This window comes from Bos mutus, chromosome 1 (assembly GCF_027580195.1).
Source record: "Bos mutus isolate GX-2022 chromosome 1, NWIPB_WYAK_1.1, whole genome shotgun sequence".
NCBI classification, from domain to species: Eukaryota; Metazoa; Chordata; class Mammalia; order Artiodactyla; family Bovidae; genus Bos; species Bos mutus.
In genome coordinates, this window is record NC_091617.1 from 52,078,834 (window position 1) to 52,101,187 (window position 22,354).

Consider the following 22,354-nt stretch of genomic DNA (forward strand, 5'->3'; position numbering starts at 1 on the left):
GTCATGATCTTTGTTCTCTGAATGCTGAGTTTTAAGCCAACTTTTTCACTCTCCCCTTTCACTTTCATCAAGAGGCTCTTTAATTCTTCTTCACTTTATGCTATTAGGGTAGTGTCATCTGCATATCTGAGCTTATAGATATCTCTCCTGGCAATCTTGATTCTAGCCTGTGCTTCCTCCAGCCCACTGTTTCTCAGGATGTACCCTGCATATAAGTTAAATAAGCAGTGTGACAATATACAACCTTCACTTCTTTTCCTATTTGGAACCAGTCTGTTGTTCCATGTCCAATTCTAACTGCTGCTTCCTGACCTGCATACAGAGTTCTCAGGAGGCAAGCAAGGTGGTCTGGTATTCCCATCTCTTGAATTCTCCACAGTTTGTTCTGATCTACACAGTCAAAGGCTTTGGTGGAGTCAATAAAGCAGAAGTAGATGTTTTTCTGGAACTCTCTTGCTTTTTTGATGATCCAACAGATGTTGGCAATTTGATCTCTGGTTCCTCTGCCTTTTCTAAATCCAGCTTGAACATCTGGAAGTTCTTGGTTCACATACGGTTGAAGCCTGTCTTGGAGAATTTTGAGCATTACTTTGCTAGAGTGTGAGATGAGTGCAATTGTGCGGTAGTTTGAGCATTCTTTGGTGTTGCCTTTCTTTGGGATTGGAATGAAAACTGACCTTTTCCAGTCCTGTGGCCACTGCTGAGTTTTCCAAATTTTCTGGCATATTGAGTGCAGCACTTTCACAGCATCATCTTTCAGGATTTGAAATAGCTCAACTGGAATTCCATTGCCTCCACTAGCTTTGTTCGTAGTGATGCTTCCTAAGACCCACTTGACTTCGCATTTCAGGATATCTGGCTCTGGGTAAGTGATCACACCATCGTGATTATCTGGATCATGAAGATCTTTTGTATAGTTCTTCTGTGCATTCTTGCCACCTCTTCTTAATAGCTTCTGCTTCTGTTAGGTCCATACCATTTCTGTCCTTTATTGTGCCCATCTTTGCATGAAATGTTCCCTTGGTATCTCTAATTTTCTTGAAGTCTTCAGTAGTCTTTCCCATTCTATTGTTTTCCTCTATTTCTTTGCACTGATTGCTGAAGAAGGCTTTCTTATCTCTCCTTGCTATTCTTTGGAACTCTGCATTCAAATGTATATCTTTCGTTTCTCCTTTGCCTTTCATTTCTCTTCTTTTCTTAGCTATTTGTAAGGCCTCCTCAGACTGCCATTTGCTTTTTTGCATTTCTTTTTCTTGGGGATGGTTTTGCTCCCTGTCTACTGTACAGCGTCATAAACCTCCATCCATAGTTCATCAGGCACTCTGTCTATCAGACCTAGTGCCTTAAATCTATTTCTCACTTCCACTGTATAATCGTTACGGATTTGATTTCGGTCATACCTGAATGGTCTAGTGGTTTTCCCTACTTTCTTCAATTCAAGTGTGAATATAGCAATAAGGAATTCATGATCTGAGCTACAGTCAGCTCCTGGTCTTGTTTCTGGTCACTGGTCATTTGTCATTTACCCATTTCCAAAAGGTCCAGGAAGTATAATACTGTTTTTATGAGAAATAATCAAGATGGAAATAGTAAAAATCTCTATTATATGTCTTTCTGGCCATCAGATATGCAGGTCACCCTTTCTTTCTTGCAGCCAGAACACATTCCATCTTTCTTGAGAGATACTATGCAAAGTTTACTTCCAGTCAGTGCATCAAACTCAAAGCCCAGAATCTCTAAGTAATAAATAGAATTCTTTTCATCAGGTCTAGTTATGGCCCTTCATTATCTGGAAACCTATGAACTAAGAGGAAAATTTATTAATTTCTCACACAATCATTATACTTTAGTGGCAAAAAGAAAGGATAACTGAAACAAATAATCCTGTTCAGGTTGGGAAAGAATGGGAAATTTGAAAGTCAATGGCAGTTTAAAAATCTCCCTGGGAATGTGTTGTTTCTATTCTTTATCAGTGGATTGAGGACATTTCTAATTAGAGCTCAATTTTGCTTTGTGGAAAGGACTTCCAAGTTCATTTTTCCAAGGTCCTTGGCTTAGGCCCTGGGAAGTTTCTCCATTATATCCGGCGGCTACATTTGAGAATATATCTTCTTTAGAGATGAAGAAGCTTTCTCAGCTTGTGTTTTAGGGCCAAGAATCATTTTAAGTTTCAAATAATCATCGAATTTTGGTCTAGTCTTATGGTTCTTTGGACTAAAACTACACATTTAATTGAATTCTCATCTGTTTGATTCCATTCAGCAGCATGTGCCAATAGATATCCACAATAATTTTCAGTGCTGGGCTAAGTTCAATTAAATGCACAGCTTGAACCTGTGAAGATTTGGTGGGAGAATCATAGTTTTGTCTGTTTTCACTGAGTCATTTTGTCCTCTTAAAAATGATGTAGTGGTTGCCACAACCTTAAATAGATCTATGGTTTCTGATAATTATAACCATTCGGAAGTTTTCGGTTTCAGCCAAGCTTTTGGTTTAGTTCTGGCTATAAGGCTAAATTTTAATAAACCTTTCTTTTGGATCAGATGTCTTCTTATTTTTATCTTTTATCAGTTGGGGGAGAAGCATTGCCTTTCTTAACCCTGCAAGTCCTGGACTTTCTGGATCTGCTCTGTTCCCTTTCATGCATTCTTATAAATCAGCTAGCTCTTTCCCCAAGTTAAATAATTTCATCTATTTACTGTTTGTTGGCAGATATAACCTATGGTAATTAAAATTCTGTCTTCTAACCTCTTCCCTCTGAGATGCAAGTGTATCAAGCATGTACACTACATACCTTCCAAGTATCACAGGTGACAACTTCACCAAGTGTTTCACTGCTATATAATATGGACTGTTACTCTTTCAGCTGCCAAAGTTAATTTTCTTTCTCTCTAGCTCCTAGTCCAATGACAAATAATTTGAGATTTTTGTTAGGTGATATTTCCTTTTCTAAATACTTATATAATGATCTGGATATTCTTCTAAGATGAATGACTAATGTAACAGGTAACTTTGAGGTTCTGCTGCTTAATGGACTGTCTCCCTCTGGATACTGAATTAGAAGGAGGGAACAATTAATTGGTTCATTTTCTCCTTAGGTTCATATTTCTAAGTCAGTTACCAAACATAATGTGCAGTTCAGTCAGTCATGTCCGACTCTTTGCTACCCCATGGACTATAGGACACCAGGCTTCCCTGTCCATCAACAACTCCCAGAACTTGCTCAAACTCATGCTCATTGAGTCGGTGATGCCATCTAACTATCTCATCCTCTGTCATCCCCTTCTCCTCCTGCCTTCAGTCTTTCCCAGCATCAGGGTCTTTTCTAGTGAATCAGTCCTTAGCATCAGGTGGCCAAAGTATTGGAGTTTCATTTTCAGCATCAACCTTCCAATGAATATTCAGGACCGATTTCCTTTAGGATGGACTGGTTGGATCCCCTTGCAGTCCAAGGGCCTCTCAAGAGTCTTCTCCAACACCACAGTTCTAATCATCAATACCTGGGCACTCAGCCTTTTATGGTCCAACTCTCACATCTATACATGACTACTGGAAAAATCACAACTTTGACTAGATGGACCTTTGTTGGCAAAGTAATGTCTCTGCTTTTTAATAAGCTGTCTAGGTTGGTCATAACTTTTCTTCCAAGGAGCAAGCATCTTTTAATTTCATGGCTGCAGTCACCATCTGCAGTGATTTTGGAGTACCTCCCCGACACACACACAATAAAGTCTCTCACTGTTCCCATTGTTTTCCCATCTATTTGTGGTGAAGTTATGGGACCAAATGCCATCATCTTAGTTTTTTGAATGTTGAGTTTTAAGACAACTTTTTCACTCTCCTCTTTCACTTTTATCAAGAGGCTCTTTAGTTCCTCTTCACTTTCTGCCATAGGGGTGGTGTCATTTGCATATCTGAGGTTGTTGATATTTCTCCTGGCAATCTTGATTCCAGATTGTGCTTCATCCAGCCTGGCATTTTGCATGATATATTCTGCATATAAGTTCAATATAATGTTCAAGTAACAGTAAGTATAAATATCTAAGTCATCAGTATCTAATATTAAGATATTGAATATCTGTTTCCCCCTGTTACAAATTGTTACAGATAAGGATATTTCTCATATGATTTACCTTCTTGCCTGATCCTTTCACACAGGTAGAAATAATAAATGGGTAACTTGGTTTTACCTGTCCTTTTCTGATATGCTTGCATAGTCAGAATTTTTCAAGGTATTGTGTTGAGGCTACTCAGGCTCCAGCTTTGTGTGTTTGTTCTTTCAAGGGATCCTTGAATAATTTTAGACACTAATGTTTTGAAGTACCGATTTGGAGGAGGTAGAAAAATGATTAATGCTCCTCTACTCTGGGGGTGGGGGTGGGCAACAGACTCTTCCATAAGACCTCAGGGAGCTGATACCAGCTTCATGTTTAGAATTTGTTGGGCGTTAAGTCTCAGACCCATCCTGACTCCCAGGGCATGAGAGATGGATGAAGAGGATAAAGAAGTCTGGATAGGCTGGAGAGGGCCAAGGGGGTGACAGAAGATGAGATGGCTGGATGGCATCACCAACTCAATGGACGTGAATTTAAGCAAACTCTGGGAGACAGTGGAAGACAGAGGAGCCTGGTGTGCTGTAGTCCATAGAGTCACAAAGAGTCAGACACAGCAACTGAACAAACCCAACAACAAGTGCTTTATATGTTTTGGCCTAAGGAGTTACAGCTATCATGTGTACCTTGGGGGCTAGGAAAAGGTATCTTATGATCTTGAGAAAATCTAGGACATATGCCTTTGATCTTTATATCTCTCCTTTTGAAGGTCTTACTGAGGTTTTTGCACCTGGTAGGCATGTGTCAGGGCAGAGTTGTATAGGGTTTATGAGTCAGGCTGCTACCTGGTGGTATAAACCAGGTCAGCAGTCATGGAATCTCCAGGGCCAAGGTGGAAAGTAACTCCAAGTCTAGTCTATGGCTGTCAAGAGTGTGTGTTTACATCAACTTCTTGATGGCTTTTGCTGTCTTTAATATCAAGCCAGCCCAAGTCCCCTTGCCTAGTTCAATACTGCCTCTGTAGTACCTTAAATATTGGAGGTAAGGAAACTTGGCGCCCTTTTCTAGGGTGACTGTAGTAGGTGCTAATGGAAACAGTTCTGTCCTGGTTGGTCCCCAAGTGTATTCAGTTTTGTTTGCCCAGTTCTTGGTCAGTGTAGAGTCAGGCCAATAGTGGTTCTGGATATCTTATTCAGATGATTTGGGGCAGAAATATCTACTTCACTCAGTTGCCTGCTTCCTCTGAGGATCTTGAATCAGCAGTTGACTTGCAGTTGAATGTCATTTTAAGGTCTCCAGTAGTTGTAACTTTCTAGTTATGTTAAGAATGTTTCCACTTTTACAGAGAGTTTGGGATTAATAAGGGCAGTGAAGTTTTCTGAATTAAGGACAACGTCTTTCATAAACTATGAATAATTGCTCCCCACCAAAATGTCTTTCCCTATCAGTGGATGGGGATAAATGTTAGGCTGACCTAGGTAGAAGTTATGAAAACTTAGTCTCTCTTTTTAAATTATGCTCACTGCAATTGCTGTGTCTTGGACCATCCAGAAAATAAATATTCTATTACTACTACTACATATTCACCTATGGGGTAAACCGTTTTATAAAATTTGTTTGGAGATGTTCAACCAATCCTGTCATTTGTAGTTTCAGTCTGTATTACCTTTGTCATTTTTTTAGCATTATGTTAATTACAGATAGGAGCATAAACTGGGCATATCCTCTCTTCTAGGAAAGGTTTCCCATTAATATTTAATATCAGAAGCAATTTGTCTCAATTATAATTAACTGTTTCATGGAGGGTTTTAGCAGGGTTCTTTGCAAGTTATCTGGTGACACCAGACATCTTTCCTTGATTTCACAGATTTTTCATGACTTTTAAAATGTGATGACTTCTATTTTTGCCCAGATTTTGAGGTCTAATTTTATGCTTCTATTGTGGACTCCTTGGACTTCTGCATAAGTTTTTTCCTTTCTGTTCTGTAAGAGAGTGCATTTGTACTAGAACTTTTGTTAACACCACCTATTAAGAATGGTGGTATACTATGGTTGTCTTTTTTATTATAGGCTTCTATCTTGATGATAGCAACTTTCTCAGGTAGAAAATCTTAGGGTTTCCATAGCATTTCAAAGTCCTGAACTATTTGGAATGAACTTCCAAAATCGTATCAGTAATGTGTGTGTATCATATTTATTGGCAATTTAACATGCCCTTTGTATGACTACAAGTTCGACTATTTGAGCTGATTTGGCTTCTTTTAAGGGATTGGGTTCTATGAGAGAGTCTAGAGTAATTGCTTATCCAACAATACCATTCTGGTATTATTACCTTTCACTTTTAAAATAAAACTTATCAATAACAAAAAAGTGTGAATCTGATATGGGCATATCCCAAAGATCTGTTCTACGATGGATGCTTTTCAAAGTATAGAAGAAGAACCATGTGGTTCTCTTTCATTAGGTAAGGTTAATCATGTTGCTGGACTAAGGATTCTAAATCAGTAGATATGAAAATGAAGGGAAAAAAATAACAATATTTCATAATTGTTTCAGCATCAATAGAAAGTGCTAGATGTTTTCTGTTAGCAGTAGGGGCTGTGCTGCATGTAGTATCATCAGATTTATAGTTGACTGTTAGTTCAGAACCTCTGGGAAAGCAAATGTCAAGAAGTGCAGGATCTTCAGGTGTAGTCAACTACAGTGTTTAGACTGTGATCTAGGTCTGATACTTGTAAAAGAAGGAGAATTAAGAACAAAGCACTTCAAACTAGGTAAGTGTCAGAGAAAGTCATTTGGTCAACCTAACAGGGAGCTCTGGAGCAAAGAATGCCCTTTAAGGAAAAATGGCCAGGATCTTATACCAGAGTGCCTGAGCACAACCTGCCTGAGGAGATTTGAGTGCTGTGATAGATTTCAAAAGCACAGTCCTTGGAAGTTGTCAGCCAACTGTACTCCTTGTGGCAAGTTTTCTCTTTACAGGAGGTGCTAATGGAACTTTGGGCTTCCCTGGTGGCTCAGATGGTAAAGAAAAATCTGTCCTCAACACAGGAGACCTGGGTTCTATCCCTGAGTCAGGAAGATCCCTTGGAGAAGGGAATGGTAACCCACTTCAGTATTTTTGCCTGGAGAATTCCATGGACACAGGAGCCTGTTGGGCTATGGTCCATGGGATTGCAAAGAATTGGACTTGACTATGTGAGTTTCACTTTCAATGCAACTATACATTGCTGTCATAGTCCACACTTGTTCAGGAGATGGCTTCTCCAGGCTTCCCATGGGCTTCTCTGCCTGAGTGGGGACTTGGAGTAACCATAGCTTTACCATTGCATTTGATCTTGTGGCTTTAATTGGTAAGGTGAATCCTAGCTGATGGTCCAGATAGCTTTACCATTGCATAGCTTTACAATAGCTTTACCATTGCATTTGATAACTGTACCATAGCTTTACCATTGCATTTGATCTTGTGGCTGTAACTGGTAAGGTGAATCCTAGCTGATGGTTCAGATCTCTTAGACTGTGTTTGGACAGAGGGCCTTATTAAGTGAGGATATTGTTAGCTGTCCTTTAGGCAAAATTATAGAGAAATTTTGTCTGTTTCACATGAATGCAAGTGTTCTATTCTCATACCTGGTTGGATCAGAAAAAAAAATGTTATGTCTCTGGTTGTGTGCCATGTACCTGAGGCCTTATTAATCTGCTCTAGCAATGAAACCACATTCAGCACAATGGCTGTGACAGGGGCTACTAGTTGGTGAGCTTGCCATGGTCTATAGACACTCTTTGGATGCACTCGGTTTCTCTAGGATCAGAGTGGCAAATTAAATAGAAATAGAATAGGGACCACCACCCTTGTATTCTTTTTGGAATATGATATTGTTGTATATTTACTATTACATGTAGTGTAAAATTATTTCAGAGACTTCCCCCCTGTTATAGCTCCTACCCCTAGGACAAGGACCCATTATGGGGGTTATGCTAACTGACAAATATGTCAATCCTAATTATCTGTTTGAGGACTAAGAAACTGATGATGTGTGGTTCTGCAAACCAAGTAGATGTACCGTAATCCATTATCCGTAATCAGTGTAATCCATTTCTTACCTGGAATTTGCATGTCCCCCTGTAACAGAGGAACCTTGACTGTGTTTTCTTATTATCAGTGTTCATAAAAATCTTATGCCCCAAAGTCTTGGGATATCTGGGTATTCTCCTTTCCCCTGTGTTCAAGTAAATGGCCATATTTTTCTTTGGAAAATAACTAGTGGAATCTTCACAGTACATATCTACTATGGTTTTGAGAAGTCCTTCATCCTGAGGACTCAACCACCTCTTCAGTCAGTAAGTTCCAGGAAAACCTGATTGAGTTTGGGAACTACACAGAAGAATGTGACTTTTAAAAGAGATGACTGCATTCAGCTTTCTGCTTTTCCATTCTTACCTTATTTTGTTTGTATGTGGTAGCAGCATCCTTACTAACTGCTGGTCTGTTTTGTCTGTAGGCACTGCAATCCCCTGTGGGATAAGCCCCTTAGCCACCCTTCTAAATTTGCTGGTTGTTAAGGTAATTTGGGGGTCTCTGGTTTATGGTATTTAAGCACCACCACCTCTCTCCTATTTTTGCCCATGAACCCCATTGCTATGAATGAGCCAAATCCTAATACCGCCTTTCCTACTCTTAGCCCTGACCTGATGAGGTTTTTTTGTTGTTTGTTTATTTTTGCTGGTAATGCCTGTGAAATATAAAGAGGAAAGTAAGCAGGAATAGGGAAAGCCTTCTGACTATGATGCAGATCTGACATTTATGAAACAGGTCAGGGAATGAAGGACAGATTGGACAGGAAAAGTGTGAGGCTGAGGTGTCTTGAGTTTGACAGAGAGCTCCAGAGCAAAGACAGCATCACAGAATGCTGGCATTGGCCAGAAGTAATCACATTCCAGTACTGCTGTTTTTCTGTCATTGGCTGGGAGCTGTCTGGGGAGGATTATCTTTGGCCCAAACACAAGAGTAGATCCTGAAGATGCTACAGCTAGAGATTGTCAGTGGCTTGTATTCCTTGTTATAGGTTCTCCCTGAAAGGGAGATCTGAGCAATGTGCTTTTGTACTTTTATGCTGCCAAATTAGATGTGGGCTAGAGGCTAGACATTACTTTTTACATTTCAGACCTTTTGTCTGTGATCATTTCCCTTCTTTTTGAATCACATTCATTAGAATTTACTTAATGAATTTATTCTGGTTGTAAAAAAACAGAATAATTTAATATCTTTTTTCTTCAAAATGTCTTTAGGTATGAATTGATGTTATCTTACATATATTATTTCTCCATCTTCTACTTTCCTTGATAGTCTTTTAAGAGTTCAACCATTATTCTGGTGCCTTTATTTTATAGGCTGTCTTTCAACTTCTCTCTGACTAACTTCAAAATCTACCTTTCTTTAATACTTATGATGTGTCAATGTATGGTTTTATTTTTTTCTGCTTCAGACTTTTAGGAAATCTTGATATTTTAATACTTATAAAAATTATCAGCCATTATCCATCTCTTCCTCAGGTTCTCATGTCCTTCTGGAACTCCAGTTAGACATTCTATTCTATTCTATTCATTCTGTTCTCCATGTCTCTTGCTGTCTCCCTTATGTTTATGTATCAGTCCTTCTAAGATGCATTTTGGGTTTTTTTTTTCAAATTATACCTCCAGTGTAGACAGAGCAAATAAAATTAGCTTTTTAATTCATACTCTGAACTTTACATTTTATGCACTATATTCCTTTATACATATTCTGTTTGATTGTGTTTTAAATCTCTTAGTTCTTATTCTTTGAAATCTCTTGTTCCTAGCTCATTCTCAAAGATCTCGTTTCTTTAAATATATTTGCTTTTTGTTCTCATTGATAATTCTGATATTTGAAATGTTTATGGGTCTATTTCTGACAGTTCTTACTCATAATATGTTTTCATTATTACTTTGTGATTTGTCTTTTGGTATGTGTAAGGAGGTGCTCAGTTTTCTTGGAGTTTTATCTGTGGGAATTCTTAAGAGTTCTGGGTGATTGTTAAGTTCCTATAGAGGATTGATATTTTCTTATCTTAGTATCCTGGAGGTACAACTAATCCAGTACAACTGCAAATTAGTTTTGTGCTTCGGGTTTCCTTGGACTACACAGGTAGCTTGAGTGTTGACAGTGAACTTGACAACAAGTTGATGTTTGTATGTTCTCTGGGAGACATTTGTTTTTATTTTCCCTTCACCTAGCACCATGTTTGAAAGGCATGTTTTCTTGATGTCATCTTTTAGGGCAATGTTCTTTTTTTACCTTATATTCTGAAGGAGTCAAAATTTTATGCAGGATATTCTATTAGAGTATTAGGATATTTTGTTAGAATACTAGGGCTTTCCTGGTGGCTCAGAAGGTAAAGAATCTGCCCACAGTGCAGGGGACCCAGGTTTGATCCCTAGATCAGGAAGACCCCCTAGAGAAGGGAATGGCTACCCACTCCAGTATTCTTGCTTGGAGAATCCCATGGACAGAGGAGCCTGGTGGACTGCAGTCCATGGGATCTCAAAGAGTTGGGCATGACTGAGTGACTAACACTTGTTCTATTAGATTCCCTAACTAGATGGGACATAGGACTTAGTTCTTCCTCATTTTTGCTCACAAAGAATCTCTTTGAGACTCTCTAGGGTTCCTCAGAAACTGACAGGTCAAGAAATGGATTTGGTGCCTATTTATTCAACATTCCTGGTTTTAAGTAATTTGAGGGAATTTTTTCTTATGTTCCTTAATTTTGTCTATTGACATTTTATAGAAGATTTTTAAAATATTTACATAAATTCTTAGATTAGGTTGTGAATGGTTATTTAGGATATTTAATCTACCATACTTCTCAAACTGCAAATATTGATAGCTCTTTATTATACACTTTATTTAATTCCAACCTCCCCCCAAATATTTCTTATTCAAATTGCATATTTTCATAATTAGATCCTTTAAATAAAATCAACATTCAATAAAAATCTAACTTGCCCAAAAGTACTCCTGGGAGGAAAGCTCCCAGTGAAGGAGAAGGAAAAAAGTTAACTAGTTCAGGGAAAATAACCTGTTTGTCCCCAAATATTTCCTTTATTAAAGCCAACTTGCTGCTTTCCTTTGTTATCTAACACAAACTGCTGTTAACAAAACTTACTGCTTTCTGGTTTACCTGTTGTACTTCTAGAACCTTCATGTTTCTATTGATCTTCTGTCGTCTTCTCCTTTCTATCCCCACAGGCTATTTTGAATGCTCTTATTGTAAGGCAACATTCAATCCATTGAAAAGTAGAAATATGTATTTCTGAGGTACCCAGTTACATTATTTTTCCTGTGCTAGATTCTAAAAGACTAAAAAATTTTCACTGAACCCTGAAAAACCTTAGCCTCAATTTCCTCTCCAGTTCTTACTAAACTAAATTGTCCCCTCAACTGCTGCTAAACCAATCTTGATGTCCTTGCATTTTCTTCTGTGATTATTAATAACACAACCTCAGTTTTCTCATACCCTTCAAGAACTTTCATAATGAAATTGACCTTCCTTATTATAGCCTATAAAAATCTTTTAAGTGTCTTGTCCCCCTAGAACACTCAACTTGAGCACTCATCATAAGTTTTAAAAATAAATGCTTGAGTTAACTCCTTTTGTTTTTCTTCTCCTTTCACAGTCCTTTCATTCAATAAGTGCTTATTACTTTCCAGGTAATGAGGACCCTAGTTGCTAGGATGACAGCGTGAAGAAATATGATACTTGTCTTCAAGCCTTTTAAAAAAGTATATAGGTAAGTAAACAGTTTCCTTGTCATTTGAAACATTCTTCACATCCACTGGTAATTGAAGAAATACAATCCAAGGTTGGGTAAGCTTGACATCTACAGATGAATAGGAGAAAAAATATGAGGACATATCTGACTCATATGGAGATGATAAATCTATGTTTCTGGGAATGGGAGTTCCTTGTGTAACATGCAGAGACAAAATCCATTCCACAGAAATATACACACATCTGATCTTCAAATAAAATAGGCTCCTTCTAAGGAATTTTTATCCTTCAACTCTCCTTCAAAGTAGGTTGGAGATTCTGAATTTACATCTTCCAGAAAAATCTTTTAAAATGAGCCTGTAAAAAGTTAGATGGATTCATTTATTGTTTTTAAGAAAGTGTAAATGTTTTAAACAGACCACTGGAGGGGCAACCAAATTGACATACCTGAGGTTTCTCAAAACACATTAGATCATCTTCACCTTCAGATGACTTTAACTTGTCAGAATCTGGAACCTCAGGGTTATTGTCTCCTGCTCTAAATAACTATTTAATAACCAAAAGAAACTCTCATTGCATAGTCCATTGTTTTAGAGTTGCAAAATTATTTTAAAAGTGTTCTTCACTCAATAATGTGCTTTTGGAATGTTGTAGTTACATTTGATTATGCATAGCTCTCATCCAAGAATTTAGTTCAGGAGAAATAGGACTCTGTATCTGTACATTACACTATCTATGTCCCTGTATTGCTGTTCTACAGTGAAGGAAATTCTGGTTTGTGACTGCTGGGAGGGAAGCCTGAATCCTCCCTTGTGGTGTCTGTGTGTAACTCCCTTACACAAGAGTCTTTGACTCTTCTGGTAACTGTCTCCTCTTCCGTTTTGCTGTCTTCACTATAATTTTACTTCCCCCTGCTGTGGAACAATGGTGGAACTGGGCGGGGGGCGGTGAGGTTGGAGGGGGGGGAGTCAGGGAAAGACCAGTGATAATGGGAGGACTTTATTGCATTATTCTGGCAGTGTGCCTTTTTTTTTTTTTTTAAGGTGTGGATATCATTCAGATGAGAAGGTTGGCATGTGGAGCCACTGTTCCTATGAGGTAAATACCTGGTGTCATTACCATTCTGTTACTGGGGAAATGGCCCTATTGTAAGAGAATTTCCCCCAAGGCATTCCTAAAATTCACAATGATACAGGAGGAACTTGCATTTGAGTAGATGTTTGAGTGTCTGCTATAGACAAGGGGCTTTGTTAAGGAAATCACATCCCTATATGAAATAGCCAACTCCAAGGAGGAAAGGCAGGAATAGTCTTATTGGTATTGAGAGGATGTAAAGGTCTGGCAGATACTGATCCCTGGAACTAGAAGATTCAGAGGAAGTCTTGTAAAATGCACCCGAAAGGTCAGAAGGCTGGTAAAATAGTTTCATTTCAAAGAGAAACAATTCAGTAGTTCACTGTCTACAGTGGGCCACGCACCTTATATATTGTCTTGTTTAGTCTTCTGCACCACCCTATGAGGTAGGTGTTTCCCGGGTCTCACAGAAGCTAAAGTGACAGAGAAGGGCTTCCCTATCACTGCTTCCAGGCAGACTAAGTGGAAGCACCTGTCTCTTTTTATTCCACTAAGTACAGTAAAAACCCTGAACACTGTATATAGAATAATATAAGGCTCTGAAAGGTAGAAAGAGAAAGGACAACAGGTTAGGGCATCCAGGACCCAAGGAGCTACAGTGTAGAGAATTCCTTGGGTTTTCTCTTAGCCTTCCTCCTGACCCAGGAATCGAACCCAGGTCTCCCACATGAAGGCAGATTCTTTGCCGTCTGAGCCACCAGGGAAGCCCTTGAATCCTAGACTCTGGCAACTGGAAATGCCAACAGGCATAGATGAAAGGGCCAAAACAAAAATCTGTTCTCTCTACTAAACAAATCAGAAAGGGAAATCCTAGCAAGACAGAAAACTTAGACAATAGCCTCTCAATTTATACCAAACATCACAGAAAAATGGTGGTGGGAGAACTGAGGCTTGTATTTTCTAGAGGCTGTAAGAAAGTGCCATGCCCCGCTACGGGGGTGGTGGGAGAGAAGGCTGAATAGGAAACTGGAACTTTTGTCCCTCCTAGGCAGAAAGGAGAACTTTGCCCACACCTGAGTGCCAGCAGAGACTGTGTGGGACCCTGGAGTTCCACCCCACTCTGTAGTAGGGTTAGGTAGTTAGAATAGGAAAAAGGAATCCAAAATAGTGTTGGCTAAAAGACAAAGGAAAAAGCCCTCCAAAATGGAACAAAGGAAGGTCTGAGGACTGGAGTGAGAACCTCAGGTGAAACAAACAGCCCTCCTGACTAGCCCAATTTACATAGGGCAGGCTCAGGGGGAGGAGAAAAAAATATATAAAAAGAGGAGCCAAAATTAAGCCCCTCTCTTTTTTTGGATCAACCTGCCCTCATGCCTTGAGAATATATTTTCCTTTGTTTGTCAAATAAAACTGAGCTGTAAATGAGCTGCAACACTGGTCTACCACTTCAAATTTTTCCACGGCGAGACAGAACCAAGGAAATTACACACTCTGCGGACAGTACAGGAATGACATCCCTACCTTTCCCCACTGAATCTGTATCAGAAAAAATCAATTAAAATACAGTGTAAGAGTAAGATCTAAAGTCTCAAACTAAAAACTGTTGCTGTGCAAAAGTCTTTGTTAGAAGTATGAAAAGACAAGCTACAGACAGAAAATATTTTTAAACCATGTGTCTGACAAAGGACTAGTATTTAGAATATATAAAATGTGCTTAAAACTCAACAACAAATAAGCAAATCATTAGAAAATGAGGAAAAACATAAACAGACATTTCACTGGAATATATAAGTTAGCATGTGAAAAGATATTAACATTGTTAGGTAACAGGGAAATGCAAATTAAACTCAGAATGAAGTACTGCCTACCTATCAGAATAGCTAAATGGTGACAGCACCACATGCTGATTAAAAAATAGTGACACCAAATGCTGGTGAAGATTTAGGGAAATTGGATCACTCATATTGCTAGTGAATTACTCATACTGCTGGAGGGAATATAAATGGTACAGCTATTCTGGGAAATAAGCAGTTTCTTAAAAAAACAAAATATTCCAGCAATTGCACTCCTGGTATTTATCCCTGCAAATGAACACTGTGCTCACTCAGAACCTGTTCATAGATACTTATGGCAGATTTACTGGTAACAGCCAAAAACTGAAGTCAGCCCTCATGTCCTTCAACTAGTGAGTGGTTAAACTGTAGTACTCACACTATAGAATACTACTTAGCCTTGGAAAAGGAATGCATTAGTAACACATGCAACAGCCTGGATGAATCACCAGAGAATTCTGCTAGGTTTAAAAAGACAATCCCTAAAAGTAATACACTATCTGTACCATTTATAAGACATCCTCAAAATGACAAAATTATAGAGTGGAGAAAAGATGAATAAATTCCAGGGGTTAATGGGTTAAGTAGGGTGAGACTGCTAAGTCACTTCAGTCGTGTCCGACTCTGTGCGACCCCATAGACGGCAGCCCACTAGGCTCCTCTGTCCCTGGGATTCTCTAGGCAAGAATACTGGAGTGGGTTGCCATTTCCTTCTCCAATGCATGAAAGTGAAAAGTGAAAATGAAGTCTATCAGTCGTCCCCGACTCTTAGCAACACCAAGGACTGCAGCCTACCAGGCTCCTCTGTCCATGGGATTTTCCAGGCAAGAGTACTGGAGTGGGGTGCCATTGCCTTCGAGTAGGGTGAGAGGAGGAAGATAAATGTGCCTAAAAAGGTCCATATGAGCTAATATTGTGGTGATGGACATGTTCTGTATCTTAACTGTATGAATATCAATACCCTAGTTGTTACAGACTGAATTTTACACCTCCCCCACCAAAATTTATAGTTGAAATCCTAACTACCAAGATCTCAGAATGTAATAATATTTGGAGATTCAGTCTTTAAAGAGGTTCCTACATTGAAATGAGGTCATTAGGAAGAGTCCTAATCTAATATGAGTCATTTCCTTTTAAGAAGAAATCCTAAGACACATACAGAGGGGAGACATAAAGACCCAGCGGGGAGACAGCCATCTACACGCCAGGAGAAACCAACCTTGACAGCAAAGACCTTGAGGTGTTCAGCTCACCTGAACTTTAGCTTCTGAGGTCTCTTGACCTCAGAAGGAACCAGCCTTGCTGACAACTTGTTCTCAGATTTCAAGCCTCCAGAACAGTGACAAAATACCTTTCAGTTGTTTAAACCACCTAAACTGTGGTACTTTGTTATGGCAGTCCTAGGAAACTAACACATTCATTCTAATATTATACTAGTTTTGCAAGATGTTATCTTTCAGGGAAACTGGGTAAAGGGTACCTAGGATCTCCTTGTATTATTCCTTAACAACTGTACATTAACCTATAATTATCTCAAAAAGTGAAAAACAAAAAACAGAAGTGACTCTGTGGTTCAAACGTAGGTCTGTTGCTAAAGCTTAGACTAAAAATCTGACCCAACCTTTGACACAGTCGTGTGTCAGAGGGCCATCAATTCTGACACTGAGTCAAAAATCTAAACTATGAATTCAGACTTAGGTGATTGACATGGGTGCTGACCTAGGGGCTTAGTGGTGACAGGTCAGAGGTAGCATTTTGCACTGGGGTTTTCTGATTTTCTTAATTGTGGATCAATACTTACTGACTGCTTTCTTATAGAAAAGACATTTCATAGACCCATACCTTAGAGTTGGGAGTGACTTCAAGTTCTGTTGCTTTCATATATAAGTGAAACTACCTCACCAAATCTTAAAGGTAATTGATACCACACAGTGTTCTGTGACTTTCTATAAGTCATATGTGTAGTTTTGAATGCAACGATTTCATAGTGATTAAGAATATCTCTGGTGGCTCAGTTAATAAAGAATCCACCTGCAATGCGGGAGACCTGGGTTCAATCCGTGTGTTGGGAATATCCCCTGGAAAAGGGACTGGCTGCCGACTCCACTATACTTGCTTGGATAACCCCATGGACAAAGGAGCCTGGCAGGCTACATTCCATGAAGTCACAAAGAGTTGGACATGACTGAGCAACCTTCACTTGACTTCACTTCAGGCATATATTGCAGGTATTTTTAGTACCACATAGACCTGAAATGCATGTCAATTACATTGGGTCCTCAAATGAAAAATAGTACTTTGAACTAAAGAAATAGTCTGTTGCCATGCTTAAATAATAAAACTCTAAAAGACAAACTCTTCTGTTAAACTTGGGATACTTCTGTCTGTTTCTTATGTGGTAAGGGATTTTTGTAAGGACTTTCAGAGGTAATTTTGACTTTGCAAGTGTTTTGCTTTATATGCTGACTTTGGAAATTAACCTCCTCATAAAATCCAATCCCACTTTGCTATTTTGACACTTCTTTTGTCTGAAAGTATTCATTAACATTTCACATAATTGCCCCGTTTCCAGAGCAAGTATATAATTTCCTACAGAGTGACGACTTCATAATGCATATCCAATAAAGTCCATCCTGTCTCCCAGTATTTGATGCCTTAGTCTTACCATGAGCTCCAGAGAGATTTTTCTGCTGTGGAACCTGTTGAAACTTGTTGACCATTTGCACCATTACAAGGTGACCACTGGTGGTGGCTGTTTGTAATGTCTACTGTTCCTCAGTCATTGTTGTTCTGTGAACATCTGGCTCTTTTCTGTGCACTCCAACTGATTGTTGCCAAGTCAACATAGTATAAGATTTTAAGCAAAATTGATCAGAGCACTTTCATAATTTTGTTTTTACCAAGACAGTCATGTAAATGTGAATCTAATTTTGATTATAATATTGGAGAATAGGGAAAGCCATGACAGTGTACCTATGGAAAGCTATGTTCTAGTGGAATACAAAGTGAAAAGATGGGCTTATTGAAACAAAGATATTCTATTTTTTGACTAAGGAGTGAATTACTTAGAGCTTCAATAATTTTTTAAAATTGTGCATCACCAATGCAATGGACATGGACTTGGGCAAACTTCTGGAGGTGGTGAGGGTTAGGGAGGCCCAGCACGCTTATATCCATGGGGTCTCAAAGAGTCAGACGTGACTGGGCAACTGAACAACAAAAACAATACATATTTTTCCTCAGGAATTAAAAGCAGTCATGAAAACTGATTTCACTTTATTATTTTTTCCACTGACATGACCTGTTATTTTTATGTTCAAGCAAACTACACTTTAAATGTTCTTTAAAAATTGTATTATTATTAATTATGTGGATAATTCTGGTGTTCATGGAAGTAACTGAGGCCTATTTATAGGTATATCTGCTTTAGACTTTGAGAGAAATAGATTCCTCAGCCACTCTGTATTGACTCTTGTGTGTACTTTTGGAAACCCTGGAAAAAATCCAGTTTTTCCACATTGATGAATGTGTCAGCCAGTATATCTGAGATTCATAAGCTGGGTCTTGATTTCTTTGCTTCATATTTATAACATAATACACAGCATCTCAATCTTTAGTGACAAGCAATCACAGCAATGTTTACATTCAGGTTGCTTGATTTCTGGTGTCTGTCAAATATTATAAAATGATCTTTGTTGGCTTTTAAATCAGAAGCATTGTGGCTAACTGATCTGATAGTCTGCATAAGCTGCATAGAACTGTTCCTTTTGGTACTACTACTTATACTTAGATTTTTCCTTTCCAAATCAAAAATAGTTTCACATTCAGCAGTTGGTTTTCTGAATACTGTGCTGATATGTGAAGCTGATAACAATATGGTACTTTGTCCAAGAGATTTTCTTAATTTTTTAACCAGAAACAGAGAAGATGATCATGTTCCATCTTTATAAAATTAGTGAAAGCAACCCCCATTAATACATATATGTATAGATAATTACAGTGGATGAACATTGGTATTATTGCTATTATAAACCTCAAAGCTATAAGGACATCATTGTGTTTTCTCCATTCTGTAAGACTGTAAACCATCAATATATACATAAAATAAGAAGCCATAAGAATTAAGTTTTTACTTTTTATTAGAAAACATAGGATGAAAAGAAAACAGCCAGGAAGGTTTATAGATGTAGAACTCTCTGAACTGATCCTAGAAATGTCACTGGGTAGTTATAGCTACTTCTAGCTATTTTAAGTCATCTGCAAAAGGGCAATTTATGTATTTCTTTTCATATTTACATATACATCATTCTTCTTAAGTGATCACTACCTTAAAAGTAACCACAATTTTCCCTTATTAACCACCTAATGTGTGCAAGGCTGAATAGAATTTATGGAAGTTATACTTGATATTCAAATATTAAGTCTTGAGGCTGTTCTTTGTGATTGTAAGTGGAAAAAAGAGTATTGAGTTTTAGCTCTGGTGATTGATAGGGTAATAAGAATGAACCAGAAAATCAAAAGAATGTTTTCATAGCCTTAAGTAATTGGGTTTCTCCAAGAAGCAGAGCCTGAGCTAAGTCTTTCATGCAAGTAGTTGAACTGAGGAAGGGAACCCAAATGGTGGAGGGCCCTGAGAAGAGTGAAAGAAGGAAGGAAAGAGGGAGGGTGAACCCAAGGGTGTTCTTGAGTTAACAGTTCCCGTGGGTAGCTGGGGCTTTGTCCTGGTGGGGGAGGCATGTTTTAAGGAACCATGTAGAAAACTTTCAAAATGGTCAACAAGAGACCCTGAAGAAAGGAAAACCTTGACCCCTCCAGGCTGCAAATGAACATTGAAGGGTGTTAATTTTCTCTCCTTTATGACTCTCTAGGAAACAGAATCCCTGGGATGAACAAGATAGACACACAGAATGGAAGAATAGACGCACAGAATTGCACATGGAAGCAATTTTAAATGATAACACACTATAAAACTGAAAATTGTTGAGGCTGTTCTATACATGAGATGTGTGAAAATACAAGGAAAACAGAGAACAAAGAGGAGGTCACAGATAGAATCTTGAAGAATGAGAAGCCCCAGCATCCGATGTGACAATTCTGTAGCTGCCATGGGCCAGGACAGGAAGAAATGCACAAACGATGACAGACATCACGTTTAGCATCTAGGAAAACAAGGGTGTGAATTTAACAGATCAAATTTTCTACTAGCTAGTACTAGGAGATTGTTTCTTGTTAGAAATAAAAATTGATAGAACTGATTTAGCAAATGCCTAATATATAATGCTTAGTCTGCCTTTCAGACCAATTTAAGATTGTCTAAATTTTAGTCATGTCTGTCTACTCCTCCACGTTAGAGCTCAAATTCACTTTCTTCTGCAGTGTTTTGACAGTTGAAAGACTCTGGTTGGATTATTAATTTCAGCCGTATTTGATCTCTGAGGATTCAGCAGTAACTACTCTCCCATCCTCAAGTTACACGACAGTTATACTTTTATTTCTTCAGAACTTTTGCAAATTTAATAAGTGTTAAATGCCAGTGTTACTTTAAATTCTCTTCTGAGCCTTAGAGTAGGTGCATATGCATGATAGATACGATCAATGTTAACAATATTCCATATGCCATTTCTCCTCCCAGCAACTTGAAGACATTATGTAGGAACTTGGCAGAGGAGAATCCAAACTGATACATACTTGGATTGGTAACAGCTGTCAGAGTTTAACAATAGAACCTCTGCAAGCAGTGACCCTGTGGGCTTCCCTAATCTAGTTCCTAATGGCTCATCCTGCTTCCTTTCATGTACCCCTTCCTGGAGAGGCAGTGACAAATCCATCTCAAGGGAAAGGTGCATAACCTACAGCTGTTGATCTAGTCTTTAGTTATAGTATAAATGTTGAGTTGAGGTAACTTTCTCTGTGACATTAACTTCAGAGCAACCCTCATCTCTCATCTATTGATATTCTTAAAAACCGTAATTCTATTTTTACTTCAGCTTTAACAGTCTCTGCATAATAAATACCTATATGGTATTTCATCTTAAGACTTCAAAAATGTTCAAAGACTATCTGGTTCTTCTATTTTGAGATTCCGTGAAAGTCTGTTCTCCCCATGTGTGGGCTTTAGGATCTTAGCTATTTCCTTAAACTAATATTAGAGTGGCTGTGATGTATGAGGAACTGTGTGGCCCTGGGGACTCAGAGGTGAAAGCTGGGATTGCCTTTGTTTGATCTTATTTCATAATGAATCTTATTAAATAGTGATTTAAGTTGGCATGGGTGACTTTGGGGATCCTGGGAGGGGAACAGCAACCTCCAATTCAGCTTTCAGGGAGTAGTAAAAGACTCACCACTGGTGAGAGCTGAGTAGAAGAAGGAGGGAGAGGAAGTGGGAAGAGTTCCCCCTCCCGCAATGTACCTTGCCTTCCCCTCCAAGTGTCTCCATTGACAGGCGGCTAAGTGGATGCGGGCAGTAATGCACAGAGGCTAGATAGTCAGCCAGGGCCACAGGATCAAGGACTTGGTATGCCTTTTGATCAGACAAGAGAGTCCTGCTGAAGTCCTTTCAAAGAGTCTAATGTCCTTGTGAAGTAACAAGCAAATACTGACCACCTACTATGTGCTAGTATGTAGTAGGCACATTGCTAGTTGGGGTTACAGGAGTGAGTAAAGCATGATGCCTAGTGTCTTCCACATGCGTGAGTGTATGTGTGAGAGAGAAAAGTAAACACCCAATAATTATAATAGCAATAGCATAAATCAGAGGCATGCACTGCTAAGGTCTCCCCACGGAGTTCAGGGGAGTCTTTACAAAGAAAGCTATTCTCTGAAGCTGAGTTTGTTCATCTTGAGTATGCTCCCAGTCAGAACTGCAATGAGAATTGTAGGTGCAGATGTGCTGTGACTCTGTGCAAGGTTATGGCTCTTTTGCATGGCACCATCAGCACTCGCTGCAATCAGCAGCAGGTGATTGTAGTAATCTAGCCAACTAGATAGGCTTGCTCTGCACCTGGAGACCAGAGAGCAGTCCCACCCCAGAGAGGTTGCCTGGGTCTTGCTGATGGTGAAGGATGGCATGCAAAGCATGATACCAAAGGGGCCAGCTGCTCCATTATACTATCTGTAACTGGGCGTCCTGATTTCTGGACTTTAAACATCTGTATTGACCCTGATCTGCATAGGGTCAGGAGTCTTGCATTACATTATTGGTTTCCTTGAACTATCATAGGCAAGTAATCAAATACACCTTTAGACTTCGCTTTCTGACTCAGACTGTATTCATCAGTACAACCTCTCACACCTGAATTCAACCTGTATTCTTATGAACTGCTTAGTGATATGGACTTCTGGGAGGCCTACACTTCTAAGTAAGGTAAGATTTTTTTCCTAAGTTGTATGTACCTAAAACTTAAAATAGGGCAAGAATGACACAAAAATTATTTTTCTGTTAATAAAAAATTGTGACTGTTTTTTGTAACTGTGAATTCTAGATTGATTTAGGGCAGATATCTACAGTTGCAAAAAATGTGCTTACTAAAAGGTTTTCTTGGAGGATCATGCTGAAATATTTCAAATAATTTAGCAAAAATGGTAAAACACAAAGGACAGACAT

General features: G+C 38.8%; 1 protein-coding gene across 2 annotated transcripts in view; it reads left to right on the plus strand.

The window, feature by feature from the left end:
- HHLA2 (HHLA2 member of B7 family) overlaps positions 1-22,354 on the plus strand; it is a 154,205-nt gene that overhangs the window by 19,903 nt on the left and 111,948 nt on the right. For both annotated transcript variants that reach the window (XM_070368845.1, XM_070368839.1), the window contains exons 2-3: positions 11,785-11,864; positions 12,889-12,943. The gene's annotated coding sequence lies outside the window, so the exon portion shown is untranslated. The remainder of the gene's footprint in view (positions 1-11,784; positions 11,865-12,888; positions 12,944-22,354) is intronic.